This window comes from Dendropsophus ebraccatus, chromosome 9 (genome assembly GCF_027789765.1).
Source record: "Dendropsophus ebraccatus isolate aDenEbr1 chromosome 9, aDenEbr1.pat, whole genome shotgun sequence".
Classification (NCBI taxonomy): Eukaryota; Metazoa; Chordata; class Amphibia; order Anura; family Hylidae; genus Dendropsophus; species Dendropsophus ebraccatus.
In genome coordinates, this window is record NC_091462.1 from 46,410,626 (window position 1) to 46,422,768 (window position 12,143).

At 45.0% G+C, this 12,143-nt stretch overlaps 1 protein-coding gene across 2 annotated transcripts in view; it reads right to left on the reverse strand.

Moving 5' to 3' along the window:
* Positions 1 to 6,681, reverse strand: part of VWC2L (von Willebrand factor C domain containing 2 like) — a 134,584-nt gene extending 127,903 nt beyond the window's left edge. For both annotated transcript variants that reach the window (XM_069983204.1, XM_069983205.1), the window contains exon 1: positions 5,941 to 6,681. The gene's annotated coding sequence lies outside the window, so the exon portion shown is untranslated. The remainder of the gene's footprint in view (positions 1 to 5,940) is intronic.
* Between the last annotated feature and the right edge of the window lie 5,462 nt (positions 6,682 to 12,143).

Below are 12,143 nucleotides of genomic sequence, written 5' to 3' on the forward strand. Positions count from 1 at the left end.
AGGACATAGCAATGGTGCTCATATCAACACTCCTATATACTTCTATATACTAGACATGTAAAACACCACAGAAGTGGGGCAAGGAGTTTCCTGTTCCACTTAATGAAAAAGTAAGTCAGTGGTGCTTTATGTATCACTGGCTCAATGTTATTAGATCTGGTGGGCTGGGTGCTCTGTGACCGACCCCAGTAATTTACACTGCTGCTCAAAAGTAAAGCGGCAAAGCTTTTTATCAAAATGATTCCAAATGAGATTATGAAGATGTGCAAAAAATTACCCCCCACCCAACATGTGAGGCCCTACACAAGGAATTATATAATATAGAGTGAAGGGTACCTGTGTTGAAGAATTCAGCCATGGCTGTCCCTGGAACTTTATGTTGCTGTCGATACGTTCTATGTGGGCCAAGTTCCGTTCATGAACCCTGTTGTAATTAATGGGGCCTTTGTACAGAACTCTGCCAGCATGGTACACATCTACAGAAACGCGATCTTCCAGTTTCAGCTATGACTGCAATGGAATTCTTCAAACACACCTGTCACTAAAAAAAAAAAAACCATGACATGTCCAATGGACATGTAAAACGTTTTTATTAATTCACGTCTAAGTGTTCAGACCCAGACTTGTCAGTAGAGCAAGCAGGAAAATATGCAAACTCCTGCCCGCTCCTCTTCCTGCTCTCTATGCGACATGGATGACCCCAAAGACTTGCATCTGGAGTCTGTCCAGGTATTATGATACAGATTTCTCCTGGCTCATTTTTGTGATTGGTAGGGGTCTGAATGCTTTTTGTTTCTTTTTGTGACCGGTACTCTTTAAAGTGTCACTTTCATTAATTTTTTTTTGCAGAAATCAATAGTACAGGCAATTTTAAGATACTTTGTAATTAGGTTTATTAGCCAAAAAATGCATTTTTATCATGAAAAAGCAGTTTGAAGCTCTCCGCCCTGTCTTCACTGTTCTCTATGGAGAGTTCATTTACAGCTACATCACCAGCTATCTCCTCTGACTTCAGCACTGACCTCTCTGACCTCTGAATAGCACTTTCAGCAGCTCCCCCACTGTGTTATCCTTTGTTCTCTGCTGGCAACTAATCTCCCTCCTCCCCCTCCTCTCTTCATAACACAGACAGGGTCAGACTGATGTAAAACAGTCGAGATTTCCTGATTCTGAGCAGTGGATGACAGAAAGGAGAGGAGGGGGGACCTGGCTTTTTAACATTAGAGAATCTGTGTAAACCTGCATATGGTTGTGTTCGGACTGACCTATAGAATAATGGTATCATGTCGCTTTTACCGTATAGTGTATTATGTAGACACAGGAACCCCCCAAATGTTAACATATTGAATTCTTTTTTACGATTTCACCAATTTATATCTTCATAAATAATAATTTTGGGGTTCCATCATACATGTTATGGTAGAATGAAAGACGCCATTACAAAGTACAACTATTCCTGTAAAAAACAAGCCCCCCCATGGCCCTGTAGATAGAAAACTGAAAGTGCTAGAGCTCTTAGAAGGGAAGGAGAAAAAAACGAAAGCGCAAAGAACAAAATTCGCGCGGTCCACTAGGTCATTTAGGGCCTGGTCCTCAAAGGGTTAAGTAAAAGGAAATATTTAGCACATACAAAAAACATGTATGTTACTGGTCATTTAAAATGTTATGACATATTAAAAAAATTAACCCCCAGCAAATATATAATTAAATATGATTAATGCTTATGTATGCTGTCCATTTTGACTTTAATTTGGCTACTTTTGCTGCTCATTTCATGCCCATTGTGCTGTTCATTCATCTGCATTTCAATGAGCTAGTGGGCAGTCTTTTTTATCAGTTAGTTTACTCAGCTGCAGCAGTGCTCAGGGGCGTGTACAGGGGCGTATACAGGGGGCGTGTACGGCTGCTGGCCAATCAGCATTCATCCTCAGGACAGCCTGTGCAGAGCAGAGGGAAAACTGACATGACCTCCTGCATTTGGTCTCTTTTTTTGCTATTACTAAAGACCTAATGGCCCTAATAACGGAACCTCGACTGCAGATTTCCAGTAAGTGAGACAAGAGGCCTAAAGTATAGCATTGTATTTCATATAGAAAACAGGCAAAAAAAAAATAAAAATAAATTGCATAAATCTAGTATAGTAGATGTAGTACCCCCATGCTAATTACAAATTATTTATTGGTAATGACAGTACCCATATAAGATCTTTGCACAGAATATGTTGCAGCCATTAAGATGAATTAAATACAGTGACTTTTTATTGGTGTTCTATTCTGTATTTCATGTCTGATCAATGATTGACAGTTATCATTCCCCAGAGGTTCTGCAGAAGCCTTTATTGGGCTCATCTGCGTAATGAGCATGTGGTATTTTATTGTCTCCCAATGTCTGAATTATACAGGGAGCATTTTTCAAGCCCCCTGCATAATAACAACAATAATAAAATGCCCTAAACCTATGCAGTGTTATTATACATGCCTGTAAACCTTGCCATGACATTGTTGTATTGTGTTCATCGCTAAATGTATCTCTGTCAGTTTGCCTCTCATCCTTTTACCAAACACACTGGAGCTTGTGCACATTATTCAACACATTATATCCAGCCTAGTAATACATGGCTAACTCATTTAATCACCTCTTATTAATTATGAATATGATGAATCACAGCATAAATTACTAGTCTCCTCCAATAACTAAGAAGAATCAGGGGGCCAGCCGTGCAGGTTATTTAACCTCTTAGAGAAAATGACTTACTATTTAAAAAAAAAAAAAAACTGTGGTAAATAACATAAGACAGCGCTGACACCAACATTACAGCTGTGATACTGCCAGACGTCAGGACCCTGATAGCAGGAGAGGTTATATATATATATATATATATATATATATATATATATATATATTACATTTTATTTATTCTTTTCTGCTTATCTATCTTATGTATCTATCTATATTATATAATGTCAATAGTAAAGATGAAGCAGTGCTAGGTACCTGGTTGACCACCAGTTCTCCAATGCTCCAAGCTCCCTATACCCCTATATTTCTAGACATAGAATAGTAAATGATGATCCTGGATATAACAGCAGACACATATGAATTTTAAGGTTTTGAGTGGAGTTACCCTAATGTACTGTACATGACTGTGAAGAATAGGAGTAACACATGACAGGGATGTCAGTGGTAATACACAAATGCCAATGGTTAATACACAAGTGCAAATGGTTAGGGGTGTAGCTTATAAAGGCTGTTGGGGTGCAGCAAGCTACTCTACCATGTCACATGTATTAGATACAAGACTAGGACGGTGAGCAGAATCTTTTCTCCAGGTGAAGGAAAGCCTAGCTGTGACTCTGGCCATGATTAAGGAGAACCTGTCATCACTTTCATGTTGCCTGAACCATGAGTCATGGGGATGGTTCCCGGTGGCTTCTGCCGGCCCCGCCAGCCTTGAATGATTGATCTTTTCTTATACCAAAACAGGGAGGGATCTATCAGTCAGAGCTGATGGGGCGGGGAGAAGCTGCTGGGTACCACCCTAATGACTTGTAATTCAGGCAACATGAAAGTGATGACAGCTTCCCCCTTGATGTATATTATTACAGATCCATGGCACAGAAGTACAATCTATGTGTAGATTTGTATATGAGAAGATGTGTTTTTAGCATTATACATACTTCTATCTAGAGTATTGAGGGTTCTACAAAGGGGCGGTGAATGATATAACAAAAATAGGAATATTCAGCACTTATACTGGGTAGCCGGCCATGCATTAAGTACACATCATTGTGTTGCATCTATTTGAACCAATGTTTCAGCTCTGGGCATTCTCTTGAAATGATAACACTATTGATTATCCATTATTTATGGAAAATCATCCAAGCTTACAATTATTATAGAGCCCAAGCTTCCATCCTATATGTACTATAAGACTAAAGAGTCCTCAAATCCATCCCAATATTTTATATAAGAGACAATGCTTCAGCCATAGTGCAACCAAAATGATGTCCTCTCAATGAAACCAGTTACAGATATCCAATGTTCAATGTGAGTGTCAGACTAATGAGGGCGTCCTATCAGGAGGGGCCGCACTATGAACTCCCCCTCCTCTTCTTTCATCTCAAGTTGAAGGTTTCAAAACCTACAAAAGATGCAAGAAGCCTGTTGTGCAGCGTTCTAGAACCTCCAGGCTTGCCGTGCCCCGGTGCTTTGACAGTCTATGAGGCCTGACAGCTTTATGGATACCTGAAACCTCACAGAGCTATTTGGTGTTCTTCTTCCCATCTGTAGGCTCTGACACACAGATGAGGAGTTAACAATTAGCCAGTATAAAAACTTCCACATGTATATGCTGCCTCTTCCTTCCTGGACTGTGGAGCAGTAAAATTCCATATTAACAGTGCTGGCTCGGAGTTACTAAGGTTCCTTGTAAATCTGATTGTGGATCACATCAGCTTCCTATGGCCAATTGATTCCGTCTGCTTACACTAAGCAATCACTTGGTTGATATTGATATTCCTTACCAGAAGAGTGTAACAGGATTCTTACTACCACTCTCTAGAGTTCATATTCTTAATGTTTTTAATCATAACCCTAAGGCACAGCTGACATTAAAAAATATCTGTTTCTTGCATTCAAATCTGGATGCACATGTTTAATAATAGTAATAATAGTAGTAGTAATAATAATAATAATAATACATGATGGGGGGTCTGTAAAATGGAGCAGTTTATATGGAATGAGGCAGCAAAATGCAAGGAGAGAAGAGAATGGATATTTGCAAAATAAAGTGAGTTAAGGGCAACATTAGGAATAGCAAATACTGTCATGATAAACGTTCTAAAGCGTGCTCCACACACATCATATATGACCTCCATGTTTTAATTATGTGGTAGGTCTTTGCCATAACAAACTATTATAGCATGGAAGTTACATATCTGCATAACAATGTAAAAGGCCTGGACGTTTGATCCGAAGATGCAGCTGGTGTCTCCACAAGGTAATTTACCATCTAATTGGAAACACAGGGCAGGTCACCGGCAAGCAATGTTTCTGCTCTGGTGGAATATCCATGGAGTAACTATTTTTCCTGTTCTGAACTGGAGATTCCAGCTTCAGCAGGGTGTTCAAGCCGTGATATGTTATTAGACTAAGTTCCCGAGTAATGCTGTATTCACTACTAAAGTTCCCTATGGGAATTGCTTTTAATTACCAAACCTATGATGCTTGGGAAAACTTGGGTTCTATGATCTGTTCAGCGATGATGAAGATGTCTGACTATGATGACAACACAATGTATAGAACAGAGCAGTTTAGATGGAGGCAGCTTTTTGAAGATTTTTATGGAAATTTCCAATGGGAAAAAAAAAAAAAGCTGTGTTGTTTTACCCATATAATTTCCAGGGGACTGCATGAAAATTCCATTCTAACTCCCATAGTGAGATAAGGGTGGATGGGACACCGAAGTCTGATGCATTGAGACTAGTATAAGGAATCTGAGCTGTTTTGTTGAGTGTTACTGCACCAAGGATTACTGCATTGTAGAAACTAGAAGGCATGATATAGTGTGAACATGGTTCAGTCATACTGTAGAGAGGTGAAGCTGACACTGCAGTTTTCCCTGAGCCAGTGCACAGAGGAGTCAGGGGATTACAGCAGGGGGATCCACATTGGGGCGATTTTGTTAATTGATTTCTAATGTGTTCCTGCAGTATTCATGCACCATGGTATCATCTAGGGCTTACACATCACAGGGACCACTTCAAAGAGACAATGATGGAGTAGAAGCACCACAATTACTCTGCACAAGGTGCTAAACTTTATCTCTAAATCCAAGAAGAGGGGGAAAAAAGTAAACATTCAGGTTTATATTCAGTTCAGGATAGTAGACTATACATTGTTATGGAAGCAAGAATACTACATACAGGTAGATCTTCTTACCTGAAGGGTTAATCCTATGAGGATTAGTGGGACAACCTAAAAGACAAAAAGGTTAGGAGTCTGTGGTTAGCCCATCCTTGGAGCCAGAGGAGCCATTGTTTAGGGGGAGTAAGTACAGAGTCCCTCCAGATTTCCTCCCATGGTACAGGATGGATAATGGTCAGCTACACATCAGACACCCCAAAAGCAGCAATGCACTGAGACATATCCACGTGTGAGTCTGTCATGGTGTCCTCCCTGGCTGGTGGAGCTCTTGTGGATGGGATAGATCCCTGCTGGATGGGCTAGATTCCTGCTGGATGGGCTAGATTCCTGCTGGATGGGCTAGATCCCTGCTGGATGGGCTAGATCCCTGCTGGATGGGCTTCCCTCAGTCCCTCACAGCTGAGGAGGTGCTCTGCCTATGTGCATTAAGATTTCACCAGCACAAACAGCAACAGCCTGGTAGTCGGCTCGTGCCCAGACCCGCTCACATCCATGGCAATGTGTTGCTTCAGTAGCCGCCTGCAGGACCGGGCAGGAGGACAGCAGAGAAGGCGCACACATAACTTTTCCTATAATCCTATAGTGAGGAGAGATCGCTGCTCAGCCCTCAGCTCCTAGACCGATCAGCAGCCGGGGATCATCGGCTCCACCGAGGGAATAGTCCCCAACAGGAACGTCTCTTCAGCGGCAGGACGGGTCCGCTCCTCTGGGACAGCCGGGACAGTGGAAGGAGCCGTCCATGGAGCGTAATGCGGTTCCCTCCAGGACTCCCGGTTACTGTATAGGAGACTGTGGCTGATGCGCTCAGCAGCATGGAGAGCGGCGCACGGAGTGACTGCACTCAGCACTCTGCACTATGTGTGACAGCAGCAGCAGCAGCGACGGCCAGCCCCACGGACAGCTACACACACAGCCCCACGGACAGCTACACACTGACACACAGCCCCACACTGACACACAGTATACAGCCCCACGGACAGCTACACACACAGCCCCACGGACAGCTACACACACAGCCCCACGGACAGCTACACACACAGCCCCACGGACAGCTACACACACAGCCCCACGGACAGCTACACACACAGCCCCACGGACAGCTACACACACAGCCCCACGGACAGCTACACACACAGCCCCACACTGACACACAGTATACAGCCCCACGGACAGCTAAACACACAGCCCCACGGACAGCGACACACAGTGCACAGCCCCACGGACAGCTACACACACTGACACACAGCCCCAGGGACAGCTACACACTGACACACAGTATACAGCCCCACGGGCAGCTACACACTGACACACAGCCCCACGGACAGCTACACACACTGATACACAGCCCCACGGACAGCTACACACTGACACAAAGCGCCACGGACAGCTACACACACAGCCCCACGGACAGCTACACACTGACACACAGCCCCACACTGACACACAGTATACAGCCCCACGGACAGCTACACACACAGCCCCACACTGACACACAGTATACAGCCCCACGGACAGCTACACACACAGCCCCACGGACAGCTACACACTGACACACGGACAGCTACACACTGACACACAGCCCCACGGACAGCTACACACTGACACACAGCCCCACACTGACACACAGTATACAGCCCCACGGACAGCTACACACACAGCCCCACGGACAGATACACACTGACACACAGCCCCACGGACAGCTACACACACAGCCCCAGGGACAGCTACACACTGACACACAGTATACAGCCCCACAGACAGCTACACACTGACACACAGCCCCACGGACAGCTACACACAGTACACAGCCCCACGGACAGCTACACACTGACACACAGCCCCACGGACAGCTACACACTGACACACAGCCCCACGGACAGCTACAGACACTGACACACAGCCCCACGGACAGCTACACACACTGACACACAGCCCCACGGACAGATATACACACTGACACAAAGCGCCACGGACAGCTACACACACTGACACACAGTATACAGCCCCATGGACAGGGCAAAGCTAGACACACTAACACACAACACACAGCTCAATGGACAGGGCACAGCTAGACACCCTGACACACAACACACAGCCTCACACTGACACAAAATACACAACCTCACACTGACACACAGCCTCACGCTGTACTATACACAGCCTCACACTGTACTATATACAGCCTCACACTGACACAAAATACACAGCCTCACACTGTACTATACACAGCTTCACACTGACACACAGCCTCACACTGTACTATATACAGCCTAAAAATGACACAAAATACACAGCCTCACACTGTACTATACACAGCTTCACACTGACACACAACACAAAGCCTCACACTGTACTTTACACAGCTTCACACTGACACACAACACATAGCCTCACACTGACACACAACACAAAGCCTCACACTGTACTATACACAGCTTCACACTGACACAAAATACACAGCCTCACACTGTACTATACACAGCTTCACACTGACACAAAATACACAGCCTCACACTGTACTATACACCGCTTCACAGTGAAACACAACACACAGCTCACACTGTACTATACACAGCTTCACACTGACACAAAATACACAGCCTCACACTGTACTATACACAGCTTCACACTGACACAAAATACACAGCCTCACACTGTACTATACACCGCTTCACAGTGAAACACAACACACAGCCTCACACTGTACTATACACAGCTTCACATTGACACACAATACACAGCCTCACACTGACACACAACACACAGCCTCACACTGTACTATACACAGCTTCACACTGACACACAACACAGCCTCACACTGTACTTTACACAGCTTCACACTGACACACAACACATAGCCTCACACTGTACTATACACAGCTTCACACTGTCACACAACACAAAGCTTCACACTGACACACAACACAGCCTCACACTGTACTATACACAGCCTCACACTGACAAACAACACACAGCCTCACATTGTACTATACACAGCTTCACACTGACACACAGCCTCACACTGACACACAGCCTCACACTGACACACAGCCTTAAACTGACAACACATAGCCTCACACTGACACACAACACACAGCCTCACATTGTACTATACACAGCTTCACACCGACACACAACACACAGCCTCACACTGACACACAACACACAGCCTCACACTGTACTATACACAGCCTCACACTGACACACAACCCACAGCCTCACACTGTACTATACAGAGCCTCACACTGACACAAAACACACAGCCTCACACTGTACTATACACAGCTTCACACTGTCACACAACACAGAGCCTCACACTGTACTTTACACAGCTTCACACTGACACACAACACAAAGCTTCACACTGACACACAACACAGCCTCACACTGTACTATACACAGCCTCACACTGACAAACAACACACAGCCTCACAATGTACTATACACAGCTTCACACTGACACACAAAACACAGCCTCACACTGACACACAGCCTCACACTGACACACAACACAGCCTCACACAGACACACAGCCTCACACTGACACACAGCCTTACACTGTACTATACACAGCTTCACACTGACACACAACACATAGCCGCACACTGACACACAACACACAGCCTCACACTGTACTATACACAGCTTCACACTGACACACAACACACAGCCTCACACTGACACTATGACACACTGCCTGACACTGTCATGCACATACACAACACATAGCCTCACACTGTGACATACACTCAAGCCTCGGGCACAGAGAACAGAGGGGCGCAGCTTCACACTGTGAAACACAAGTCTTGAAAAGTTAAAACAGTGACGGCTGCTGCTCAGTAATCACAGGAATCGCAGCAGAGTAGCAGCCTATGTGCACACAGCAGGATGGAGCAGCGCTTGTCACTATACACATACAGCACCTAAGGCATTGTCAGCACTATACACATACAGTACCATGGGCAGTGTCCCCACTATACACATACAGCACCATGGTCCCTGTCATTACTATAAACATGCGGCACCATGGGCAGTGTCCCCACTATACACATACAGCACCATGGGCAGTGTCACCATTATACACATACAGCACCATGGGCACTGTCCCCAATATACACATTTAACTCCACAAAGTGTGAAACAAAGTAGGTAGACAGCACTCCAATAAAGTAAATAGGTGCAGGTTTATTCACCCGTATACGTACAGCTGTACGTATACGGGTGAATAAACCTGCACCTATTTACTTTATTGGAGTGCCGTCTACCTACTTTGTTTTACACTTTGTGGAGTCAGGGGGCGACTACCAAGGACGTGCACCCATCGGCTGGAAGCCATTGACTTTAAGTCAGCACAGTGCCGTTCAACCCAACCTTTTTTCACATTTAACTCCATTTACAGTGATCACCAGAACTCACGTTACATAATTCCTGCACTAAGTACAGTGCTCATCACTACCTCTAAACTATGGAAAGTGATCACTGCTACAGGAATTACATATATTCTGCACAATGGACAGTGACCTCCACTACAGAATACATACAATTAGCACCATGGATACAGCTCACCATTACACACACTATATGTAATCATCACCATAGACAGTGACCACTACTACACCATATACAATTAGCACCATGGACAATGACCACCACTACTACACTGTATACAATTAGCACAATGGATACAGCACACCATTACACACACTATATGTTATCAGCACCATGGACAGTGAACACTACTACACTATACAATCAGCACCATGGACAATGACCATTACACACACTATATGTAATCAGCACCATGGACAGTGAACACTACTACATCATATACAATCAGCACCATGGACAATGACCACTACTACATCATATACAATCAGCACCATGGACAGCGAATGCCACTACTACACTGTATATAATCAGCACCATGGACAGTGACCCCTACTACAATATGTAACCAGCACTATGGACAGTGACGACTACTACACTGTATACAATCAGCACCATGGACAGCGCTCGCCAATACAACACTATACAATCAGCACTAGGGATAGAGTGGATTACTCCCCCCTCAGCTCACACAGGTTCCGCACTGTGGGCTCCGCTCATCCTCCCTGCACACACTCTCCACACTATTAGCAGCGCTCATCCCTGCACACACGTCCCCTCCACACAGCATCAATCACTGCTGTGCCTGACCGAGCAGCACGGAAACGTTCAGCACCACGGACAGCGGCAGCACCTCTGGACAGGGGGGTATAGGAATGCACAGCACCATGCACACTGTATATAGTGCAGCACCAGGCACTCTGCACACAGGGGTATAGGAATGCACAGCACCATGCACACTGTATATAGTGCAGCACCAGGCACTCTGCACACAGGGGTATAGGAATGCACAGCACCATGCACACTGTATATAGTGCAGCACAAGGCACTCTGCACACAGAGGTATAGGAATGCTCAGCACTGTACATACTGTATATAGTGCAGCACCAGGCACTCTGCACAGGGGGTATAGGAATGCACAGCACCATGCACACTGTATATAGTGCAGCACCAGGCACACTGCACACAGGGGTATAGGAATGCTCAGCACCATACACACTGTATATAGTGCAGCACCAGGCACTCTGCACACAGGGGTATAGGAATGCACAGCACCATGCACACTGTATATAGTGCAGCACCAGGCACTCTGCACACAGGGGTATAGGAATGCTCAGCACTGTACATACTGTATATAGTGCAGCACCAGGCACTCTGCACACAGGGGTATAGGAATGCTCAGCACCATGCACATTGTATATAGTGCAGCACCAGGCACTCTGCACACAGGGGTATAGGAATGCTCAGCACTGTACATACTGTATATAGTGCAGCACCAGGCACTCTGCACACAGGGGTATAGGAATGCTCAGCACTGTACATACTGTATATAGTGCAGCACCAGGCACTCTGCACACAGGGGTATAGGAATGCTCAGCACCATGCACATTGTATATAGTGCAGCACCAGGCACTCTGCACACAGGGGTATAGGAATGCTCAGCACCATACACACTGTATATAGTGCAGCACTATAGGGTAGGTAATAAAATAATACAATTTATACAGTGTAAAGTATTATTGAATGCTTCCATGGAGGATTGTATGAGTTAAGATCAGCCAGATGGTATCGCTGAGTAGTTTAATGTAGATGAAGCTTAATACAAACAACAC